The sequence below is a fragment of the Panthera tigris genome, chromosome E1 (assembly GCF_018350195.1).
Source record: "Panthera tigris isolate Pti1 chromosome E1, P.tigris_Pti1_mat1.1, whole genome shotgun sequence".
Classification (NCBI taxonomy): Eukaryota; Metazoa; Chordata; class Mammalia; order Carnivora; family Felidae; genus Panthera; species Panthera tigris.
In genome coordinates, this window is record NC_056673.1 from 52,516,523 (window position 1) to 52,542,523 (window position 26,001).

The 26,001-nt window shown below is 45.1% G+C and overlaps 1 long non-coding RNA gene across 1 annotated transcript; it reads right to left on the minus strand.

Moving 5' to 3' along the window:
• Positions 1–1,529: 1,529 nt before the first annotated feature.
• Positions 1,530–25,733, minus strand: LOC107179383. The gene is made up of 4 exons (XR_006211144.1): positions 25,409–25,733; positions 7,237–7,628; positions 2,632–2,741; positions 1,530–1,644 (listed from the first exon to the last, which is right to left on the minus strand). It is a non-coding gene; the product is annotated as an uncharacterized LOC107179383 (long non-coding RNA).
• Between the last annotated feature and the right edge of the window lie 268 nt (positions 25,734–26,001).

Sequence of the window (26,001 nt, forward strand, 5' to 3'; positions counted from 1 at the left end):
CTGAAGAGAAGTGCCGTCTAACATTTTTCCTCGGCTTCTTTTCTGAATATGAATGCTTTCTGCATTTCCTTGAAACTATGAGGATTAAAACAAAATCCAGGGGTGCTTGGGTGGCTCAGTCAGTTGAGTGTCTGGCTTTTGGTTTCGGCTCAGGTCATGATCTCATGGTTTGTGAGTTCCAGCACTGCATCCGGTTCTGTGCTGACAGCGTAGAGCCTGCTTGGGATTCTCTCCCTTTCTCTCTCTCTCTCTGCCCCTCCCCTACTTGCATACCTGCTTACTTTCTCTCTCTCTCTCTCTTTCAAAGTAAATAAGTAAACGTAAAAAAATTCCAAAAACAGAACAAAATTTGTATCACGGATGATTTCTTTTATTCTCAAGTTTCCCCCCTATTTTTAGAAAAACAGAAAAATAACAACAATACGCCACAAACAAACAAACCTGTACCAGGGATGCTAGGCTCGGCAGCCTCTACCGCTTTCTGTTGGTAAAACAGGATAAAATACGAGAGTGCCTGTTTACGGAAGTGACAGGCATTGCGAAATGTAACGTTCACTTTCACCATGGAAAGCCAAGTGAAAGAGGGTGAAAACCCAAGCAGATCCTACTCGAATAATTAAAATACAAATGTCTTTCACGAAGACTCTGATTCCAGACGGCTGCCCCCACGGGCCTTCCCCCCCTTTCATGAGAGGCTCTGAAACCATTTCGCTTGGGGGTGAAAGTAGATTTTAGCAGAGCGAGGAAAAATGCCAAACATCCACGGCAACTTAGAATTTTTCCACTTTCTTTACATGTTCAATTGAGACGTTCATAAAATTATAAATGAAAGGACACATTATGAGCACTTTCTTTGAAGGGGAAAAAAAAGGGTCTTGCCTGGAAGTAAAATCTTGGAGTCTGTATCCTTCTCTGGAGAACACTCGAGAGCTTTCTCTGCCAACAGCGGGACCCCTGAAAGAGCTTGCCTTTGCCCTCAGGATTCAAAAAGGTAGGCCCAGTCGTTCCCCCAGATTGTGGGGGAGGCATGAAGCACCAGGAGGGGGCTTGTGAAGCACGGGGGGCCCCGGGCTGGTGTCCCTCAGGGACTGAGGTCCGTGTGTCTGGGCGCCTTCCTTCCACCTCCCTCTACCCTCCCCTTCCCCTCCCGCCACCGGGGATTCACTCCTGTTTACACTGGGGAGACGGTAACTTCTGCTTCTTAACGTTTAAAAGAAGTTTAAAAGCTTATAAAAAGGCTCTTAAGATTTCTTGGACACCAAATGCCTCTTGCAGAACAATATTTTGATGGGTTAAGTGTAAATGAATCAGAAACCTACATATTAAATTTCCCTTGACATACACATCAGTTTAAAATATTAATGGAAAAAGTGCCCAGGGCTCAAAATGTTTGGGATTTCCTCAAACCCAAAATGCTTGAACATGAAGAGTGGAAATCCATTTGAACCAGTCAGGTTTGCTGATTCTCCACACCCCGCCCTCCCCCAGAGCTTTAGTCATAATGGCAGGAGCAGCGTGTCCCGGCCGGCTGGGGACAGGTCACATGCCTGGTGATCATGGGTTGGTCGAGGCAGAAGCCCGGGGCTGGGCTGACACTGTAGAGATGTTGAGCCACTGTTTGTGAGGGCTGACCCTAAAAGCTGCCTTTAAAAAAAAGCAAAAAAAAAAAAAAAAAAAAAAAAAAGACAAAACTAAATAAACAATCACAGACGATCATATATCACCGGCGAAGATATTTAGATTTGAAAAAGCCCCAGAAAACAGAATGTGCTGCAATCTGTCCCTCACAGATAGACTCCATTCTGGGTCCTGTAATTGTGGCTCTCATGACCTCTGATGGTAAATGGCACAAAGGTCAAAACTTGAGAACCATTATAGTTTTGCTGTTTGGGCTTTATTTTTTTATTTGTTTTAATGCTGATTCTCGGTCCAAGGAAATATCCACAAAGAACAGAAATAACCCCAAATCCTGAAACCAGGCTCAATCCCTATAATCATCACTCTTGTGATTTTCTTAATTCATTTTTTCATTCTATCGGTTTTGTTTTGTGAGTGAACGGCCACGCTAGGTGAGTAGCTAACAGGAAGACGGAGCCAGGTAGAGAGGATTTCGGTGCTGTCCTCATGTGTCATGGAGGCAGTCTGACCGTTGGGGGCTGTGTGTCACACAGATGGCAAATATGAGTGATTGCTAAGTTCTGAGTGGGACATTACCATGTACCCAGGGCCTCACAAGCACCGTGGGGCTGCCGAGTCACCAGGAGGCCTGCCTTGGGCAACTTGAGCCCCAGCGCTAATCACAGGACCCAACGAGAGGGGAATCGTGGCTTTGAGCTCATGCCTGGCCGTGTAACAGGTTAAAAGCACGTGAAAGCTCTGTGTGACCTGCAAAGAGCTACCTGCACATAAGCTGTCTTTATTATTAGTTTCAAAATTCACATCCCCTATCCCCTGAGGTACCCTCCCAGTCCCAGAGTGGTTCCACGGAAGCCAGTAATGACCTCCGAATGGAAATGCCAGAGGGAGTTTCTTCTGATGGGTGTGAGCCTTGTTCACCCTTTCTCAAAGAAGTTCTCTCAAAAGCTTGGCAGGGTCTTAGGGGCCGGGGAGATGATATTTAGGGAAATGTACCTTTGAAAGACAGTGTTAGGCCTTATTCCACTTGATGTATGTCCTGGGTGGTGTTTGTTGAATGACTGAGCAACGGAGCAAAGGATAATTCTTTCCCAGGAAAGTTGCATCTACAATGGAAAGTTGGAAGAGTTACAGCGGTAAGAGCTTCAGGGGGCCTGGCAGACATAGAAAGGCTTAGAAAAATACCCAGGCTCCAGGATGCCCGATCGCAAGTCTCATTTCTTCTCAGTGAGATCTGGGGTCTGGAGAAAATGTTCTCAGCGGCGAACAGGACAGCCATGAGAAATGGCCAGTTCCAAAATGTCCTCTCCCCCTCCTTTCCCAGCTGTCCTCAAGAACGTGCAAAAATAAAGAAGTACTCCCACCACAAAGCGATTCCTTTTCATCCTAAGTAATCGATAGCAACCCTGGTGGGGCTTCTCTTACGCCACCTGATAATTCAGGATCAAGATGTGTGATCCCTCTAACGTTTGCTCAGGGAGATGACAGAGCTGGAAATAAAAAGTACACGGTCACCTACGTTACCAGGTGTCCCTTGATTGTGGGCAAGTTTGGGGACCCGTAGTTATCCCCCACAAAGGATCTGATGTTGGCTCTGGGCACTTTCTCCCGTGCCTTCATCCTGTGTTCTGGGGAAACCCATTTTTTTAAATTCATTTTATTTTTTATTTGTATGTGAGCGAGGGAGAGCGAGAGTCTGCAAGTAGGGGAGGGGACAGAGGGAGAGAGAGAGAGAGAGAGAGAAAATCTTAAGCAGGCTCCACACTCAGCACAGAGCCCCATGTGGGGCTGGATCCCTCCACCCTGGCATCATCACTTGAGCCATAATCAAGAGTCAGATGCTCAGCTAGACTGAGCCACCCAGGCGAGCCAGCGGAAACCCATTATAATGCTAGCTGGGACCCTCCTACTCTGTCCCCCAGGGAGAAATTCCACGCAGGGGGAAAACAAGCAGAATAAAACAAAAGTTACACTTGGAGGCCTGAAGTGCCCCTCCCAGCTGCTCAGCACGCCCACCCCCTCCGCGGCCCCAAACTAATTGTAGCAGATGGACTGTAAGTTTCCTTGCACATTCAAAGGGTCACAGAGATGAGGTCTAGAAATCCAGCCCGTGTTTGACTGACATCTTCTGGGACTTGGTCCCACCCCCACCCCTAGTCCAGGACCTGATGCGAGATTGCACAGACTCGCTCCCCTCTCCCTTTGATATGGAGCCTGTGCCTACACTGGCGCTAAAGAAAACAGTCAGCCCCGACTCGCCTCCTGCCCCTGCTGCTGTTAATCTGCAACGTGCCGCTGCCACGGTGTTGCTGCAGTTCAGAGTTGGTGTCGTGGGGGGCAACATGGTAGGGGTTCTTTCTTCTTCGGGTTTGATACATCCTTCCTTCCGCGGCTCCTTGCAATCAACCACCAGGAAAAGGAGGCAAGCGGGCAGGAGGGACAGCGGGAGACTTCCAGAAATCTCTTTCCTCCCTTGCCTTCCCAAGTTGCCCTGTACTGACCCTGGAGATTTGCACCTGCCCCCAGTGAAGGAGTTGGTTACTTGCCCGGAGCCCTCCCAGGCACCACCCCCCTGCTCACTTCCCCCTCTTCCTGCTTGCAGCCTCTACACCCCCAGCCTCCCGTGGCTTCGCAGCCACATTCCTCGTCTCAGGAAGAGCAAGATGAGCTGACTTTTAGTGAGCTTTCAACGCGCTTCAGTCTACATCCCTAGTTGCCTCTAAACGCACAGACTCAACCAGTGGCTTTCCTTGGTATCATTTGTGAATCTAGAGGCGTGAAGGTGGGTTCACAGATAGCCCGTGGCATACACTTCTTTCTGTTAATAAATAATACTCGGGGAGAAATTGCTTTTTAATTTAGATTTTAGAACTGGTATAAAAAAAATTTTTTTTTAACGTGCAGGCTCTCTACCTTCCTCTGGAGTCAAATTGTGTAAACCCCAAACTTAGAGCTCCTGCATTTTTTAGTACAAGGAGAGGGGAGACACCACCCCCCCCCCACTCACCCACTCACCACCTCTGCCAGCATTAAATTATGCGAGCGTTTCCTCTTTGCCAACCTTGCAGACTGAAAGCAAGGGTTGTATGTTTGTATGTTTGTTCCTTTTTGCTGCTTTTATTGGAGGAATCGTTAGGGCTGAAAGGCAGGTGTGCACCTGTGTTAGTTGGGCTCTTTTATGAGAGGACTTACGGGTGCTCAGGCTTTTTCATGGAATCAGCCCCCTCATTGCCAATTAATTTCACTCTGTTTCAGGGTCACAGATCATACCCCTAATCCTGGCGGTTGTCTCACCGATGAGGCAAAAACGTATAGAGGGCCAGCATAACCACTGCTTCTGTTGGAGAAAAACGACTCCAAGGGCATGTGCCACAAAAAGCAGACCACGGTTAGAGGCAGGCATAATTGCAGTCACTAAATTAGCAGGGATCTCTCAGCCAGGGGCTAATCTAAGCCAGACTTCATGTAACGTCAGGCCACGAGTACATCACAATTGCAATTAAAAAGAAAAGAGAAAAATCACCCTTGCTTCCCAAATGTTTATTTTGAACATAGCAGGTACTTAGTAATAATGTGAGATACTAAGGCATCTGGAAGAACCAAGAAAAGTAATTTGGGTTAACAATCTTTGAAAGGCTAAAGGACTTTATATGCATCTCCAGGACCAAGCCCGTTGCATGCTTCCTTTCTTTCTCCGACATCAGCCACATATCTTTTGCTACCTCTTGGTTCTTTTTTTTTTTTTTAAGTTTATTTATTTATTTTGAGAGAAACCAAGACTGCATGAGCTGGGGAGGGGCAGAGAGAGAGAGAGAGAGAGAGAGAGAGAATCCCAAGCAGGCTCCGTGCTGCCAGTGCAGAGCCCGACACAGGGCTTGAACTCATGAAACTGTGAGATCATGACCTGAGCCAAAACCAAGAGTCGGACGCTTAACCGGCTGAGCCACCCAGGCCCCCCACTACCTCTTGGTTCTACCCAAGATCTTGCACCCTGCATTGCCTCACCTTGTGTACCGCTTCATCTGGACCTCCTGTCACCTTCCATTACTTGGTTAACCTAGCCCTCCGAATCCCCTTGACAGGCCATAGGCCTTGGACCCTCCAGGTTGGATCTCTTCTTCTCTTTTTAGGTTCTCCTAATGTCCATCAGGCCCCGTGCTTCTAGACTATGCCCTAACACAGAATTTTTAATGGTCACTTCCACATAAAGGCAGGAATCAAGTCTAGAAATCCAAAACAAATGTACTTTCTCAGTGGGAGGGTCAGGAGTGAATTTTTTCTCCTATGGTCAACATGTACTAATTTTGCATTCAAATATATATATATATATATATATATATATATATATATATATTTAGTTCCATTTCAAAATCCAATATACCAAACTTTGCTTCTCTTGACTTTTTAAACTCTTTTCACAATCCCACAGCCCCGGATTCACTAGTGCAATTGGTCTTTGAATGTGACCCTTGGGTTTTTTAAATCAAAGTGGATATCAGAGACTCGTGTTTCTACAGGTCAAATCATATTGCAATGGTGCCAAGAGTTCATTTCTATGGGTGAATGGGAAGCCTATTTTTCACAGTTTTCTTTTTTTTAGGGACTACTGCCTTGATAAAAATTTAGGCCTTTTCTTGGCTGGGGCCTAGTAACCCTTCCGGCCATATTACAATGAAATTTTAAAAACTTGGCCAAGCGTTGGGCTCTCCTGGGATTTCACCTTTTTAAATTTTGGAATAAGTAGGCTATCAGCAAGGCCATGGACAACTTTTGATCATACACAGAAACTCATTGTAATAGGATTTTTTTTCTGTGTTAATTTAATGATTTAATAAAGACATTTGGCACATAAATAAGACTCTCGTAGACCAAGCATTTTTAACAATGAGAGGATTAAGATCAGCCTATCGGGGATATTAGTAAAAGTGTCTTTTCTAGCTTTAGTAAAAGTCTTCCATCTGTTTAGAGGTAAATTCATTATTCTTAACTAAAAACCCTCCTGAAATAGATGTGGTGAAAAATGCTCTGCCCCTGTTATGAGACTTTCCAAACAAGCCTAAAATTGCTTAAAAACAAAAGGCAAGAGGAAAAAGAAAGGACCATGTCTCCAGATAATGAGGTCCTGCCTTTGTGTTTTATCTGCAGAACAGCACAGTTTGAAAAGTCTGGATCCCATTTCATTTGAACTGAACATAAATGTAGTGCCTGGAATTCTCCCAAATGAATAAATTCTTTGCCGATAATTTTTAAGTAAAGAAAGATCAACAGGATAGGGGCATGAGGGAGGATTATAGGCTGCAGGGTGTGTGTGTGTGTGTGTGTGTGTGTGTGTGTGTGTGTGTTTGCACTGAGCAAGACAATTGGGATAATTCTGGACATGATTATTTCTTTTTTCTTTCCTTCTTTCTTTCCTTCTTTCTTTCTATTATTTATTATTACTTTTTTGATGTGCTATGCTGCATTCTGTCTTTCTTTGTTGGAAAACTCCAGTAGATTTATTTCCCCTAAAAGACCCCTGCTGACTATTTGCTCCTGTTAATTCCTTCTCAGTTTTCCTCTCCCATCCTGAGGAAAGCAACTCGACAAACCTCCCTTCCTTACAGCAGCTTCTGATCTTTTTTCTCTGTTTCAGGAGGCTGGTTTCTCTCCCCTGGATGGTGGCCAAAATGACGCCAATTTATGGTGGGTAAGAATACGCCATGGACCATTTCTCTCTTTAATTTTCCTGCATTTGGTGAGGTCTTGCTGAGCACAGACTGCAGCTTCTGTACTGATGAAGGGCCAAAAAGCTGTAGGACCATCGCATTCACTCTCAGGACCAAGGTCACCAAAGGAAGAACTGAATGATTTGTTTATATAAATCTCTCCACCGATCCTTGACAAGTCTTGCAATGAACACAATTCTCTTTGGGGCTTAATGTTCTCATGAAGCTTCTTTGTTTGAAAAATGAAGGAAAAAGAAACAGCCGTTGAGTCTCCAACTTCTTTGACCACTGGAAGAAAGGTAGAGAAAAAGGAAAAAAAATTAACAAAGAGAGGACACACGTCCCTCCTCCTTCCTTCCCCTCTCCCCATCCACAGGCAAAATCTAATAAAGATGATTAAATTACATGTCTTTCCTCCCATTGAAATCCACTGCACACTATTCAAATATTAGAACTCAGGAAATAAGGCAGGACAAGGTCCCTCATGAAACCTTAGAAGGCAGCACAGGGGTCTGAGCTGGAGGTCTGCCTGGCTGGGCGGCTCTAATTAAGAAATCACCCCGCTGAGCAGAACTTAATCTAAATAAAATATAAAAAGGAATTCAGTGAAAACCATTACCTCCTCCCCACACACCTCACGTCCAGAGCCTGCAGACTCTCCCTGCCAGTACTGGAGAGTTCTCTGTTGTTCTGTGTGCCCCCGGCACCATCAAATACAAAGACCCCCCACCCTCTTGAAGAGGAAGCTGGTTCTTGTGCCTGCCTTTTGCTGTTTGGCCAGACTTTTGCAGGGCCACGGCAGGTTTAGTCCATGTTGTTTTGGTTTGGAGGGGAATAGGAGATGGGGTTTGATCAAGGATTGACTCAAGAGCTGGATATCTGGCCAACTTCCCCAGTGTTACTATGGTGAACTGCCAACCCACAGCCTCTCCATAGGTGACTGAGTTCTTCTAGCCTATCCATCAGCTGCTTCCGATGGAGTGGCCACTTGAGAGCAGAGACCAAGTCTGTTTAACTTGATTTTGGTCAATATCCTTGTGCTAGCGAGTACTTTAAACTATATTGAGTCAGCCTCAGACCTCTGCCCCATTCAGGTCCTGGGCTATCCCTCCAATGGCAAGTAGCTTTATTTAGCCTTATTTCCATCTACACCCCATAGAAACCTATTTTGTATTCTCACTGTTGACCCCTAAAAGTGTATTATTGTGTCTTACACATCTGTGGCTTTGCACAGGCTGCCGTGTCTGCCCGCAAGAGTGATTCTTAAACAGTTAAAAAAAAAAAAACAACCTGTTGTGAGAACCGGACCCTCTCCCTAGCGGGGAAGAAACACACATATGCATATAAACACAGGTTTGGCAAACAATTTCAGGGGTACCTTAAACCCTCTAAGGATCCCGTAGTCACCAATTTAAGGATATTGAAAGAGATTGTCCTTTCTCTCTTTTCTCTACTGACAGACACTCAAAGACTCTCTCTTCTGACCAAACTTGAGTCAGACTGTTCTGAATCCTCTTTCTGACCCGGCCCCAACCTTGGGCTCTGTCCTTGGATCGTTCAGTCTAGTTTCAGCAGGAATCCTGCTGGATCAGTTTTGCAAAAATCCCCCACCCTGGATATCTGATCAAATTCCTCATCCTGCACCCTGGATATCTTATCACCCTGGCCAGTCTTCAGCAAAAATCTTGTTGGGTTGGTTTAGCCAGAATCCCCCCAGTCTTGATATTTCCTCCTAGTACTTTTCCACCAAGGGACCCCACCCTGCTCCTTGGCTATGCATCTCTGCCAGCCCTTGTTGTATTCAGGGTTGAGTCCCCTCTATCTCCCTTTCTACAAAATCCACATTGCAGCAGTCTCTTTTGGGTAAAGTCTTCCTGAACCATCTTTAACAAGCGCCATGAATAATTTTCTCTCTAACACCTCCCATTTCAGGAAAACCCTTACTTATTCTCAAGGAGACCTCCACGAAGCCTTTCATCACCAACCCAGAAGCAGTTATGAACAGAATTCACGCCTGTGTGCTCCTGACGACCCTGGTATGTGTGTCTAGAATATCACGTATCATAAGGCGGTTAATTATTTGTTTGTATGTCCATCCTTCTCCGGACCAGGAGTAGGCAAACTTCCTCTTAAAGAGCCAGACTGTAAATATTTTAGACTTTATATGTCATATGTTCTCAACTCTGCAAAAGCAGCCATAGACAATATGTAAATAAATGGGCATGATTGTGTCCAAATAAAGCTTTATGGGTACAACAATTTGAGTTTCATACCATTTTCATGTGCCACAAAACATTTTTCTTCTGTTGTTTGTTCTTTCAAACATTAAGAAACGTATAAACCATTTTTATCTCATGAGCTATACAGAAACAGATGAGGGCAGGGGTAGATTTGATCTACAGGATGTAGTTTGTTGAACCCTTGTCTGGATTGAGGAGAGACCCTCAAAAGTAAATCTTACTCACTTCTGAGTCCCATGATCTAGTCTTGATTACCTCATTTCTGAGTCCTGTGATCTAGATCTTGATTGCCTCAAAGGTAATTCATCTTTTTTTCTAAGGTTTTTTTTAAGTTATTTATTTATTTTGAGATTGGGGGGAAGGAGAAGAGAGAGGGAGAGAGGGAATCCCAAGCTCTGCAGTGATAGTGCAGAGGCTGATATGTGGCTGCATCTCATAAACTGTGAGATCATGACCTGAGCCAAAACCAAGAGTCAGACACTTAACTGACTGAGCCATCCAGGTGCCTCAAAGGTAATTCATCTTTGAGTTTCACTGTCTAGCATTAACCGATACATAAATAAGTGAATAAATAAACAACTAAATGACCAAGGGACTACGAAACTTTCCTTGAGACAGATGTTGAATAGAACAACTATAAATATGGCTTTTGGGACCCTGTGGAGGCACCCTGTTTCTCCATGATTAGGGACATAACACCTTAAGTGGTTAGCTCTCAAGGCTCCAGTCACAAATTCTGCAAGTCAAGGATCATTCCACAAATCACTGGGTAGATGCCAAAACCTAAAGAAGCCCAGTGTAGTCAGAAAACACCTCCTTTTGTAGAGAGAAGATTTCTTCCACCACTCCCTGCTTTGACAGAATCATGGCTTCTTTGAGCCTCACTTTAATAATCTCTTAACCTTTATGTGTAATAGGCAGCTTCTTACATAGCTCCCAGTGGTCATCCCTGCTGGTCTAAAGACCCTCATGTAATCCTCTCTTTCTGAGTGTGGGCTAGACCTGATGACTCACTTCTAAACAATGGAATACACAAAAGTGATGGGCTGTCATTGCTAAAATTAGTTTATATAAGATGGTAACTTTGGTTTGTCAGCAGAATCTCTATTGCCTTCTCAGCTTGCATACTTTGATAGCAAACTGCCATGGGGGAGAGGGCCATGTGGCAAGGAACTAAGGGTGGCCTTCAGCCCACAGCTGGTGAGAAATTGAGAAATTGAGCTTAAGAAACCATCAAGGAACTGAACCCTTCCAACAACCCCATTGGTGAACTAAGAAATGAAAATTCCTATAGTTGAGTCTTCAGAAAGAACCGCAGACCCTAAACCAACACTTTTTACTCTTATAAGAAAACTTGAGGCAAAGGATCCAGCTAAGCCATGCCCATATTCCTGACTTACACAAACTGTGCAGTGACAAATGTGGATTATCTCAAGCCACTAAATTTTGGGGTAATTTGTTACACAGTGATAGATAACTAATACATTTATCTATATAAATGGATATATATTTATTTATTCTCCCCACCAAAGTGTGAAGTTCCTCCAGGGCAGGACTTAAGTTACATCGTACTCATCTTGCCCAACAAAACAAGTTTACAAACGTTTGCCAAATTGACCTATAGTTTGGGTTTCATTGAATTCAGTCAATTTAAACAACAACAGTAATATTGAAATATGTATCAGTGATAGGACAGAGTAGGCAGCTGGTTAGGGCAGAAAGTTTTTGAAGATAATGAGGGAAAAAAATATTTGAATTTGTACCTTAGTGTTACCCATTTACAGCTTAGACTTTCAAAGGGTTTACTTCATTTTCAAAAAAAGTCTTCAAAGTGGGTACCTCCTAACTACATGAGACAGATCTTGGCCCTCATTGACCCGACCATTACAACCTGTCCACTGGACAGTCTACTTATTTAGGCAATTATTCCCCATTCCCTTGTTCTGCATTGTACATGAGCCATGAGAAATACTATAAAGAGAGAGGAAAAGATGGAAATAGCGGGAACTGAGGAAAAGTTGGAAAAGTGGAAAGGAGGAAAGAGGAATGAGCAGTGGGAAGAGAAGTGGCCAGAACACCCAACCAGAGGCAGAGAACTAAGTCAAAAGAAAACGTCCGATTTTCCTGGCTCTGATCGTAAATATTTTGACACGGAGCTTAGCATTTATCAAAAGGGAAAAAAGGAAAAGCGGAAGTTGTCTTCCAAGACGTGTTGGAAGTGTTGGGACCCAACACTCTTGAAATTCCATGACCTAATTCTGTGCAAGGTTGCAGAAGAGAGATGGCCTCCCTTGTCTGAATGTCATGGCGCTGGGGCCTCTGTTTTCTCAAAAGAGATGCCACTATCAGAGATTAGGAGTAGAATGCAGGGGATGTGGGGTGCTAGGCTGGGTACCATGCTTGAAAATGTATTTTATTTTATTTTAATTTTACTTTTATGTTTATTTATTTATTTTGAAAGACAGAGAGAGAGAGAGAGAGAGAGAGAGAGAGCATGGGAGGGGAGGGGCAGAGAGAGGGAGGGAGAGAGAATCCCAACCAGGTTTGATCTCATGACTTGAGATCGTGACCTGAGCTAAAATGAAATCGGATGCTTAAGCAACTGAGCTTACTTACATCACAGATTCTTCCGCTGGCATCAATATTCCAGCTGTGGGCATGACCGGTACAATTGGTGCTTAAAGCAGATCTTGGAGGTTTTCCAAAAGAACCATAAGAAAGGAAGGAAAGAGATGTTCGCGAAGAGCTGCCCAACAGAAGCGACTCCCTTTGCTGTTTTTGTGGTTTTGTGCTTATTTGGGTTCACAGGTGTGTTTTTTTGCCCAAATTGTTCTTGCAAATTCTAACAGTTTGCTTTAGGTGTTTTGATATCACGCTGTTTTGAAGGTACAAATGTTTTTCATGGCATGTCTTGTGTTAAGTGTACAAACTGAGAGGTGAATGTTGGTGACGGGACAGAGGGCAGTATTCCTCAAAGTTTTAACCAAATAGATGCTAATAGCACAGGGAAGTGCAAAAAGATTTCTGGGAGTCTGGTTGCGGCCGGCTGAAAATACATTTTTTTTCCACCTTCTATTTTTATGTTTAGAATCCATGCACACTTTACTCTCTATGCTATTTTTTTTTTCATTTGTTTCAAGGTAAATTTTGTAAACTGACTCTCAGCATTGGGCCCTTTTTATCTGGTGACTTTTACTACTTCCCTTTTTATTTTTTTATTTTTAAAAAATATTTATTTATTTATTTTGAGAGACAGCATGCAAGAGACAGAGCACACAGGGGAGGAGCAGAGAGAGAGGGAGACAGAGAGAGAGAGAGAGAGAGAGAGAGAGAGAGAGAATCCCAAGCAGGCTCCGTGCTGTCAGCACAGAACCTGACCCAGAGCTAGATCTCATGACCTGAACCAAAATCAAGAGTAGGACGCTTAACCGACTGAGCCACCCAGGCACCCCCTTACTGCCCTTTTCAAGCACGCATGATGCACCATGAAGGAAAGATCATGGCCTTGGGATCGGAAGAGCCTACCCCAAAATTTGTTTCAATAATAATAATTAAAAACTGCTCAGCCTCACCAGGATCTGAGTAGATCTTACAAGGATTCCTTCCTCATTATTCTTCCCCTTCCTTACCACACAGCTTTGCTCTTCCTGCCTCATTAAGTGAATCTTTTTGCCCCCATGCCCACCACCCACCACCATTCTGATTTCCTCACTTCCCTCTACATTCTGTCCAGACGTCTTCCCTTCCTGGAGCCCTGTCTCTCTGTGCCCTGCAAGTTCTTCAAATTCCGTCTTGAATCCACGACACCTGCGAGGATTTCTCGGATGAATTAGACTCATGCCGGCCACCCTTCTTGCATGCTCAACACGCCTCGTCAGCTCATGTTGACGACCTCAACACAGAGAAATGCTCTGATTTTAAGTTGTTTTAATATTTTAAAATCTAAGAATGACTAGGGAACAGCGGTGTCTGTCTGAATCTAACGAATGTCCTTGCGTGTCCCAAATAATATACTTCCTAGTAAGTGTTAGATTCCATATTTATGTTTTACAATAAAAATATAAACAAGAGCTGATTACAGCCTCCCCTAAGACCCCAGTTATAAGCAACTTGAGGACAGGAAGCTTATTCATTTTCCACTACGGTTGGACTTAGAAGTTTAGATATTTAAGACCTTCCAAAAGTGTATGTTGAATGAAACTAAGAATGAATGCGTGATTGTATTTTTCTAGTTCATTTCTATGAGGTTTAGCTGATCTTCATATTTTGGCAAGAGCACGTTTTTATGATGCCTTGTCGGTGCTGTGCTAGTACAGCCTGTGTGTCATCCGCAGTTGTTGGCTCATCCAAGGCCCGGTCACTGAGTCTCCCTTATTCACCCTTGACCTCATCCACATTCTTCAGGGAACCAAGCATCGGACTTGGCCCATAGTGGGCAATTTGGAAATGCGATGGAATGAATGTCTTTGCTGCATAATACAAAGAACACAGGCCAAAGAATTTGGGGAAAAAGTAATCAGTAATAGTATATAAGAGCCAGCTCTTATATACTATGTACCAAAATACGTATAAGGTTAGATGAAATGTTCATAGAGGGGGTGAAAATCATCTGATGAAGAGTGGTGGGCAAGTCTGGGGGTTAGGGAAGGACCTAGACCAGCCGAACAAATACTGCCACCTCATTTTACTTTCCAGGGTGCTGGGTCAATGTCTTCTGAAGGAAGATGGGAGCACGACGTTTTTTTCTAGGTATCTGTGCTTCACCAACTCCTGTCTCCAGGCAGAGAGAAGGTCTGCCTATTAGGAGGAGAGTGTGCTTGCCGGGTGGTCAAGCACTGAATGAAAAATCATAACTTGTGTTAATAATGGGGTGGCCACAGGCCAAGGCTACTGGGCTTTTTCACTTGTAGTTGCCATCAAAATGAAGACAAGCCAGCAGTCATCGAAATTGGAAGTGATACCATCGACTGAAGGCAAAGGGGGCTGGCTGATAGAAGTAATAGTGGGAACTGGGATCAGAGTGGGGACCTGGGTAGGACTCGATAGAACATGGTCGTATGGTGTTGCCTAGACTTAGTCAAATACCAGGGGCTTTGAGCACTTTCCCACAGCTCACTTCCAACTGGGAAGTTAGAAAGTAACACGGAGAGCTTGTATGCTGGGCACTGCTTTACAGGAGCAACAGGTCGCATGGAGCATTGTTTCATGGACCCTTTGGGCTCACTCTTCACAGCCCCAAGTGATCGTCCTATGAGGCAGCTGGAGACCACGTTCAATGGTCTCCATCTTTTGACCAGTGAAATGCATGAACTCCCCACTTGACAAAACCCACCCAGTTATGACAAGAAGACAATAGTTTTTGGGAGAGGCATTGGTTACACACTTTGATGGAAGAGTTGTAAGACCACATTACCGGCATCTAAATAAAACTCAGTTACAAATACATGATAAACGACTGGAAAATCTTCAAGTGGATCTCTCAATCCAGGCATGACCAATTTTTCCAGGAAGAGTGAAGCTGCAATTAAACGGAAAAAAACTCAAGAGAAAAATCCTCCCGTTAGTGAGAATTAGCTTAATGGGAGATACAGCACAGGAGGTGTTCTAGGCTGACCTTGTCCGGGGCCAAGGTCAAGATACTCAACCTGGCATCCATAAAGTGGGTCTAATGGCATCTACCACATGGTGTTGTTGTGAAGGTCAAATGACATAATGTATGCAGAATGATTCATCAAGGGCCTGGTACACAGTCAGCATATAACAAATGCTTGATCCACGGGTAAAGCCAACATCCAACCCCACTCCCAACTTCAGACCCACATTTGGACTCAATTTCTACCATCGGCTCTGATAGAAAGCTGCTAACCAAGATGGCCAGACCTGCAGAAAGCCAATGGAACTTTCCTGCAAAGCCAAGCTACTGTTCATGGAAGATAATGAACTATGTCTTCACCACACGAGTCTACGCGATGCGGGGAACGCTCCCCATAGGACTCTTAACCAACTGTGATTTACCTGCTGCGTATTTCCACCACCGAAATTTCTCCCTTCACTTATAATAACTGTCCTCTCGGTAGCTGGGGGCCAGCGGGCTAAGAAACAGGAGGCGGTTGGTGTCAGCCTCCTGAGCTGCCAACTGGAGATATTTTTCTCAGGTTTCTGGGTGGGTTTTTAAGCCAACAACCTTGAAAAGGAAGCAGAGCCAGCATGCCACAGGCATCTGGGACACAAGGCCTACACAGTATTTTTGAAAAGTCAGTATCGCTCACTGACGATAAAGGGGCATTCACTGTGGGCAAAGCCACTCCACAGGAGTGGGTGGAGTTGGGGCCACCAGGCAGGCCTCGGACTGAGTTAGCAGCCAATTTTCTTTTTCCACCATCTCTAGAGTTGAGTAGGTGCCAATACAGCTAAAAGCTTTTGGAGACACCCATAGACACAGATAGCGAGCCCCCCATTCCCCCCCAACTCCCGTCTTTTCCATGGAACTTAGCAGCAGCTACCAGGGGCGTCATCACAGAGCATTAATTTTTTCCTTTGCCTGGTTTCCCACATTCTTTGACCACCTCAGAGTGTGCCAGGGAAAATACTGAGAGCCTAGGTAAATGAAGGGGAACCCAGCATTCACCAGTCTGGCCTTAAAATAGCCAGCGGAACGCCCCCATCCCAGAGAGTACACAGGCGGTGACTGTTACCTAGTGTGCTCAGAGCACCCGCCCACCCCACCCCAACAGCTCACCCCGATTCCCGTGAAAGCCTATCTCAGAGAGAGGATGAAGGAGTAGCCAGATGACTTGGCCGTCTCTTTCCCTTTGGGCCCCGTGACTTGGGCGAATACTAATGAGCACACAGTGACCTGATGCAAACCAGCGCACCCACTGGGCAGGGTGGAGACCTTGGTGGAACGGACGTCTGGGCTGGTGGAGGCTTGGGCAGAGCAAGCGGGGAGAGCCAAGAGGAAGAGTGCTCCTGGAGGAGAGTGGAGGCCTTGGGAGCCACAGGACACACCCCAGGGTTGGGCACACGGGCAGAAAGAAAAACGTCTCCATGCCGGACAGCCTGGGACACAGCCGTACAACTTGCTGTGTGTGGCAAGGTTGCCCATTCTGGAAGGTGCGCCTGCAGCCGGGAGGGAGAAGCAAGGAAGGAGGGGAGAAGATACCGCGTGCGGTGAGAATAAGGAAGTACATAGAGCCTACACTGCAGGAGCCTCAGCTCGTCAACGTTCTCTAGGTGCTCTCCGTGCAGTTGCCAGATTTAGCAGCATGTCTGGTTAAATTTGAGTTTCAGGTACACAACAAATAATGCTTAGTATAAATATGTTCCAGGTAATATTTGAGGCATAATTATACTAAAAAAATATGTGGTGCTTATTTGGAATTCAGGTGTAACTGAGTGTTCCGTATTTTACTGGCAACCCTAGCACCCCCTCAACTAGAACAAAGACGGTCAAGGGCAGAGATTGTTTCTTCCATAGCCTCTTTGTAAAACCTAATGCCGTCCATTCTACATGCTACTTTGCTATGTAATGTCGTGCAGAAGGCACGCTCTGCAATCTGTCCTAACTTCCCCTATTATTAGCCATGTGATCTTGGGCAAGTGACTTGCTCACGATTTCCTCAATTTTCTCATCTGCCAAATGGGTAAAATGGTAGGTGCCTGCCTTAGAGGATTGATATAAAACCCTTGCACAACCTTTTACTGTGTGTGCTAAGCTCATAGAAAGTCCTCACTAAGTGTTAGCTATTATTAGTGGGTAATAAGGGCATGTGATAGAAAAAAAAAAATCTCATGGGTGTCAGAGACCCACCCGAGCTGACCATTGGGCTTCTTCAACCAGCTTTGTGAGTTTGAGAAAGACTCTACCTTTCTGGGTTCCTTTTCCTTAGGGTTCGAAGATTCCTTCTGATTCTAAAATCCCACAATTTAAATAGATTGAATGGATGGGAACCAAATGGAATAACAACCATGTCAATAGAAATGTATAAGGGGGTTAGGAAGTAGAAGTGTGATAGGGGATGTTTCATTGGTCACAGAGAAGAGTCTGTCCCCAAGTGCAACACTGGCCTTCTCAGGGCCCTGACTGTAGGAAGGCTGGGTTTCAGAGACTGAGGCAAAAGACAACCTGTGTGAGAGCAGAGTATTCCTGCCTCAGCTAGGACTTAGACCAAAAGGATCCTAGCATAAGGCCAAGTGGGGGAGCCTCCCAGTAGGCAGCCAATCCAGCTGCAGTAAATAAATTCATGTCAGCCCAGTGCCAACACATCACAGAAACCATGGTCCCCACTATCCACAATAGTGGGGCCTCTTTTGGGGCCCAGAGTTAGTTTTCAGTGATTTGCAACATTTTGACATAATTTCAAATCTCACTAGTGACCTTCATAGCTATGTCTCACCACCTCTGGGAAATTATCACTTAGTCACAAAGCAAATATTTGTCCCTCTCATGTAATTCTGAGGAGAGGATGGTTACCGAGAGACCAGTGATAGGCAGACATCCTCACAGAGGTGGTTTCCTTCCACAGGGCTCTTTCCTGTTCCAGGGGATGGAGAAGAAGAGGGTCCATTGGTGGCACTACTGACAGCATGGATTCACAGAACAGTGGGTTCAAGAGTCTTTGGAGAATGATACAATAAAGAGAAGAAATAGCCCCCTGCCCCAGAATATTCACAGTGCACCTGAGAGGCAAAATCTTTGTTTGATGTAGCAATGACTTCAAAGAGTCTGAACATAATATACAGGTGCAAAAAAATATAAGGCAGATGGAGTGCATCTGGGTTAAACTGACAAAGAAGGAGCCAAATGGGCCCAACCAAGATGTGAGCTTTCAATGGGTATATGGATAGCTGGGGAAAAGGTGAGAGTCTTGAAAGAATAAAGAATGTTCTAGGCACAGATGAAAAGTTTTCAGAGCATCCCAGGAAACGGGCATGAACGGGAGCCTAGGTAAGGAGTCAGACCGGAGACAGGTGAAGTCTTCAGGATGGGGGTGGGCCGGGCTCTAGCCTCATTAAATTAGCTCACAGGCCATTTTGCACCCAGATAATTGGATTATCTATTGTTTTTCCTACTGTGCTGTGATTTAAGGAGATCTGTGGAAGCATTGAATGGACCACCAGTTTAAAAACATTTCCTCCACCAACTTGAAATTTCATCCACCAAATCATGTTGATTAGATATCACTGGGGGCATATAAATTCATCCACTCTCTATGGAAGATAGTATGGCAATAGCTCGAGAAATTACCAATCACATTCTCTTCAAGCAGCAATTCAACTTTTGGAAATTTATCCTGAAGATACACTTGAATGTGTACCGGATTTTTATTTCAGCATCATGTACAAAACCAAAACGTTTGAAGCAGCCTAAAGGCCCATCACAAGGGGACTAGTTAAATCATGTATGGTGTCAATACATTCACAGAATCAGTGAAAATTAACAACAGATGTGGAAGTTCCCAACTAATAATGGAGCCATCTCTAAAATACATTGTTTAAAAAAAGTCAAGGCACAGTAAAGGTTGTGAAGTAGGCTGCCATATTGTTAAGAATGAAAGGGGCTTCCAGGAGGCAGAACATAACTCTCCCCATTGAGTATGGGATGCATTTGGTGACTTTCACCAAATGATTTCAAAGAATACAGTATGGAGGCAGAGGAAGCAACTTTACAGTGGAGAAACCTGGCAAACACGACCTTGCTCAGGAGATCAAGGGTCACATCCCCAGTGATCAGTCATGTGGACGCCATGTATGCATGATGCAATGATGAAAACACACGTCACCACTTAGGTCATCCTCCCCCAAACCCATACCCCCTGGGTAAACATGAGAAAAACACCAATCTGACTCAAATTGAGGAGCATCCAATGACCCCCCCCCAAAAAAAAAACTGTCAAGATCATCAAAACAAGGGAAGTCTAAGAAATCATCACAGACTAGAAGGGGCTCAGATGAAATGACAACTGAATTTAAGGAAGTGTCCCAGATGAGATCCTGGAGCAGAGAAGGGACTTTGGAATGAAACTAGTGAAATCTGGTAAACTCTGAAATGTAGTTAATTGTAATGTCCTTACCTGTGACAAATGTACATAATAACATAAGGGGCTCCTGGGTGGCTCAGTCGGTTAAATGTCCGACTTCCGCTCAGGTCATGATCTTGTGGTTTGTGGTTCGAGCCCCCTGATTCGGATTCTGTGTCTCCCTCTCTATCTGCCCTTACCTCATTCGAGCTCTGTCTCTCTCTCTCTCTCCCTCTCTCTCTGAAAAATTGAAAAAAAAAAAATATGTTAAGGAGAGGGGGACTGGGTGATGGTACACATAGGAACTCAGTAATATCTCTGCAACTTTTCTTTAAACTTAAAGCTTTTCTAAAATAAAACATTTATTACAAATTTTTAAAAAGGGAGAGATAATATATTTTGCTCACATATGCACAAAACGTCTGTGGACAAAAATAGGCCGTAAACTAGCAATTTCAGTTGCCTGCAGAGAGGGAGCTGAGTTACTGGAGGAGAAGATTTCACTACATGCACATGTATACTTTGACTCAGAGGTCATGCGAATTTGCTACCTCTTTTAAGATAATGACATTTATGTTTTATAAAAACAAAACAGAATTTTTAATCCATGTTAAGTTGTTTCTAAAAGATGCCTTCATTTTGAAATTCATTTTTTAAAAAATGCATTAAATCAGTAGGCCCCAAGCAATTTATTAATTTGAATTATTCCCCATAGTAATACGTTGCATGGCCCAAAAGTTCAAAGCTCCAAGGAGAATGGTCCTGGGGACGTGGGAGTTTTGAGGGAAAAGGGAACACTGGGTAATGTTCTGAATATGTGATATTGCCTAAGAAGATCCTGAGTGCCCAACTGACAAAACGAAAGCACGAGGCACCGGACAGATGGTGGGAAAAGGAGAGCTAAGATGCCTGGAGGAACTGACTCCTCACAAAGACTAAATTTGCTGCATTAAAATATAGGAGATGGGCTCTCCCTCCACTTCCCAACAGACTGTGTCCCACATCTTCCCAGTTCTGGAATGAGCCTTCCTCTGCCTTTTGGCCCTTAAGCAAGAAAAATGTACTAGACAGTTGGATGTCTAAGGGACACTCTGGACCCTTGAGAGCTGACTCTGGAGTCATTCTTTTTGCCCTACCCATCGCCCTCCTGTTTCAGCCACCACTTGGCAAAAGCCAACGGGAGCGAAGTGAATTCAAATTTGACTTCATGAGAGAAACCGAGCCATTCAGGTCATGCCTGAAGCCTGAGAGAAAGGACACAGGATTAGCAGGTCACTGAGCCAGCCGGAGGCAAGGCGCCAGAAGGACACCCACCAAGAGAGGCAGGGAAACGGTTAATAACTCACGGTGACACATTAAGCCAGCTACTCAGGGGCTGGAGCTTGGCTGATTGTGAAGTCAAAACAGAACTGTCGGAAACTGGGAAGGCACTGTCACTTCTACTGTATTTTCCACACGTATTTTTATTTTATTTTATTTTTTTTAATTTGGAAATGTTCGTGGGGAGCTTGAACACTCAGGCTGAAGAACTCCCGGGGTCTGAGAAGGAAGAAACTGTGTCTCTGCTTGGATCTTAATCCAGTTCAGACCAGCAGTTCCAGGGGCATCAGCCACTAGTGGCAGTTAGGTGGCCTCCCGCTGCCAGCCCCCAGCGTCTGTCCCCCCCCCCCGAACACACCCTGTCCTGTGGAAACACGCTCACCTCCTCTCCTTTTCACTGCCCTCTGGTGCCAGCATGCAACCTCCTGCCAAATTACACGAACTGCGTGCGCCATCCACCACCACACCAGCCTCCTTGTACTAAACCCAGCAGTTGCTTAACGGGGAGCAGATGGAGAGGCGGGAAACACCCCCCAAGTGGGCACTAGGGAAACCTGGGGCTGAGAGGCGGAGTGGAATTAAAATGCTCTGCGCTTACCCCAATTGCTATGTTGGCAAGGACCCTGCTTTCCCAACGCCTCACATGTGAACGACCAGCCCGTGGAAATTCACTAAAAGGCAATAGTAGGGCTCAGGATGTTTAACGTGATTATGTGCTCCGTTTGGGGGAGAGTGTAGGAAATTGGCACGCACGGTGACAGAGGCACTGTGAGGTTTACCTGCTCTTTGGATCTTATGACCCTTGAGATTCTTGTTCTGACCTTCTAGGCAAAGGTATTTACCAAGTACTTGCTTTATAAATTACAGGGAGAATTCTCATCACAAGTGAACATTTAAATAACATTTTCTCCACGAGAGGACATGTCTGCCTCATAGACCAGTCTTGCAGATTAATTTCACTCCTGACAACTGGACTTTGACCTTATATACGAATATGTTCACCACCCCCCGCTGCCCTACAGGTGCGCACACACACAGTTCATTCTGTAGGGACATCCCCACTTAGCATCTCTGCTCCAAGTGTGAGTTAAATACCATCCATTCCGGGGCACCTGGGTGGCTCAGTCGGTTGAGTGTCTGACTTCGGCTCTGGTCGTGATCTCCTAGTTCGTGAGTTTGAGCCCCGTATTGGGCTGTCTGCTGTCAGTGCAGAGCCTACTTTGGATCCTCTGTCCCCCTCTCCTTCTGCCCCTTTCCCGCTCACATTCTCTCTCTCTCTCTCAAAAATAAACATTTTAAATACATAAATAAATATCGTCCATTCTAAAAAAGAGAGAAAAAGAGAATGGTTTTACTGAGCGAATTTTAGGCGAGAGAAAACGGATAGTCTGCAGTGCATGCATGAACAGGAGTAAGCGCGCACACAGCCCTCCCTGCTTCTCTTCCCTCTCGGCAAGAATTTCATTTGCTTCTGAGGTCCCCCAAAGGGCACTGGATCTGATAACCCCCGAACAGCTGCTGTTCCATTGGCTCAGCCAGGGAAAAGTTTCCCTGTAATTTGGCCAGAGCAGTTGTGCTCTGCTCACCGGTTCCTTCGTGATGGCTTGGGGCTAATGTCGTGGGTCATCCATCGCAGACCTTATCCACCCGGTGGAAGTTCCCTGACCTATCTCATGGAATAATGCAGAAACACAGTCCCCCATTGTTCTCTGACTTGGGTATTGAGGGGAGGGGGAACATGCGAGCGCACAAGACCTCCCTCCAAAAGATTAGTGCAATTATTAGCCAACAGTAATGGCTATAAGCCAATCTGCTCTCAACTCCTCCCAAGCACCAAGTCACTTCAGAGCCTCTTAAAGCCCCAAACACAAGACTGTGTGTTCTCCTGCGTTTTGCCGTGTTGTTCTCGAAGGCTGCGGGGCCATTGCTTAATGCTGCCCTTACCCACAAGGCTAATAAGCAGAGAAAGAAACAGTGAATAATGCACATGTCTGAGCCCCGGGTCCCCATGCCCCCATAAGTCTGTGAAAGGCAGATGTCCGGGGCCAGACATCACTGGCAACCGCTTCATCCAACGTTGTGCCGGCAAAAGGCTTATAGAACACAGCAGTAGATTGTGACTTGTGGTTAGTGTTAATGGTAGAACTCTCCAGAATGATGTACTCTCTCCCCCTTTCACCTCATATGAATAACAATCTCTGACCCCCGTACTACTACATCCTGCTGGCCATTCTGGAATAATGAGTATATATTGGGAAAGGAAATTAAAGTCTATTCCAGGGCTCTGTATACACTGCAAACATATTTTAAGCGGTGGTCTCAGAGAACACGAACTCTTGTGTTAGCCTACACTGACACATATATGATATATGTCAATAAAGTCCATAATACATCTTGTGGATTAAATGCAGATAATAGTGAGAGATACACAAAGAAGAAAATTTGAAGCACAGAAAGGTTGGTGATCCATTTACATAATACCAAAGCAATCAAGTGATTGCATTTAAGTTACGGATAACTAAGAAAAGAATAGGTCGGCTGAGTTCAAAGACAGCTGGTCCAGTAACTCTGTGAATATTCTACTCAAGAGAATACCTATGTGTATAAACAAATATAGAGGTGAACATCGCCTGCAGTCAGACACTACTCAATCATTCCTTTATTCTTCAAAAGGTTACTGAACCCCTACTATGTTCCCAGCACAGGTGAAGGCCAGACATTTACTAGCTTTCTCTTAGAGCAGCCATATTAAAAGCCCCATTACTTCCAGAGAAATCAGTGCCATTTGGAAAACACAGGCACACAAAAAAAAGTCTCAACGCTGAGCAAATAAAAAGGAAATTTTCTATGAGACAACAAATCAGGAAAGCTTTCAACCATCTATTGTTCATTATCGAGCAGATCAACATACGTTAAACTTTGTGCGTGTCTAGGAAATGCGTAGATGAGGTATTCCATAGAACCCCGTTCCTACGAATTAATACTACGTGTTCGCAGTAGGATGCTCTCCGAAAAAGCTCTGTTGAAAAATCTGGAGCCTCAGCCTAAATGACCAAGCCACAATGACTCAATGTTCTCCCATAAGATTACTTCACAGTCCTGTACGCACACCTAAATAGAACGAGCACTATACCACTATGTTGTATACAGCTCCCACGGTGCATGTTTTCATATGCACACGCACACACACAGTCTTTCTCATCTAGGAAGTTTCGGGTTTTAGTTAAACTCCAGAAGGTCTCCCCTTTGTCATAACTGGAGGATGACTCCTGATGAATCATTTTCAAAGCTGACTCCCAAAACGGAGGTTAAAAATAAATAATAACCTGTAATAATAAAGAAATCATAATAAAATAAAATAGAAAGTAAAATAAAAATTACTACTACTACTAATAATAAATGGGCCATTTGGGAAATGCCTACAATCCCAAGGCTAAACATATTGTATCAACTTACGAGTGTCTAATCCTATAGACTGCATATACTGAACCACTGTTTGGCATTACTCACTAATGGAAAGATCGAAATGAATACATAGATGCTACGACAGTTTGCCCTTTAGGACGTGCAGATCTAAGCCCCTGCTGTAATCACACTGTGTATATGTGGTACGAGCATTTTTGAGGCTCAGTAAAAGCAGGTCTTTGAAGGATGCGTGTCACATCCTCGGATGTGTTCCTCCGCGCACACGCGCGCGCGCGCACACACACACACACACACACACACACCAGCCTTCCATTCCCGTCTGCAAACTTGAGATAATTTCATTCAGGTCTGTTATGAGGTTATATTCCCAGCAATGGTGCTTGTGATCCAGGAAAAAAAGGACAAATAGCAATGCGAAGAAGAGCTAGGCTCTGATGACGCACAGAGCCCCCAAACCCTGGGGTCCCCGCTTTCATCCTTACTCTTCCACTCAGGGGCCGAGCCTATAGGAGCCCAGCTCACCAGCACCTGTGTGAGGATGAACTTTCTAGGCCAGGGCACCGGGTACCAATTCACGAGAGAAACCAGATCCACAGCCGGTGCCCACCATTCACTCATCTAAGCTCCTTGTCTTTGAAACCGGACGGTTCTCTTGGGTGCTTTTGGCGAGTCTTGCAAACGGAAAGCACAGGGCAAGTTATAGAGAAAGTGAAGGCAGAAGGCAGAGGCCTGGCCAGGAGCAAGAGGCTCATGGCGAGAAAGCTTGCCTGTCAGGAGAAGGCTCATGCGTGCTCCCCTTCACCCACCATTGCTGACTATCCTCCCAAATCACATGAGCCCACCCAGCTCATTCCTGCCCGAGGATACGATCCCCGCACAGCCGGACATGCCTCTCATGCCGCAGGTGGCCAGAAAGGACTCCGCTGAGAGATTGTCCCACTAGTGCCCTAAACCGTGGCAAAGGACAGAAAAAATAAGAGTCACAACTGAATCAACGTCAAAGGGAGGCGGCGGTAGTCAGATTCAACTCAACGACGGCGTTTTAACCCGGGAGGCTACTCACCTGGGTCTGGCATGAGGACTGACAAAGAAACTCAGGTCAAAATCCAAAATCCAAAGGAGCAAATCCAAGGGTCTCTACTCTGCCGTCTTTTCCTGTGTCCCTTAGCCGTCAGGTGTGGGTTAGCCGACCAGGGACACGGCCCTGATGGATTCGGCAAGGTTCCAGAAAGGGAGAAGGGGGTCTAGCCTCATCCCACCACCATCTCTCCGTCCCGGCCCAGCTTTTGGAGCCGAAAGCACCAGCGATGGTGTGCAGAAGCCTCGCTCCCGACATTGAATGAGCCCACGGAATACGTCAATCTGATCTTTTATAGTGCTTTGTTTATTACCAGTGTGCCCTTATTTCATAAGGGAATCGAGAAAGAGAGAGAGAGAGAGAGAGCAGGCATGTTGAAGATGACTATTAGTAGCAATCCAAAGACAGCTTTTCTTAAGCTTCATTCATACCAGCAAATGTGACCAAACAACCTAGCAATTGTTCTCTCCAATGTCACCTCTCTGTATGGGCCGCTGTGCCGATAAAACCCGGCTCTCTAGTTTTTGCTCCCCGGTGCCCCTCCTAGAAAAAAAATTGCCGTGTTATCCTCCAGATAT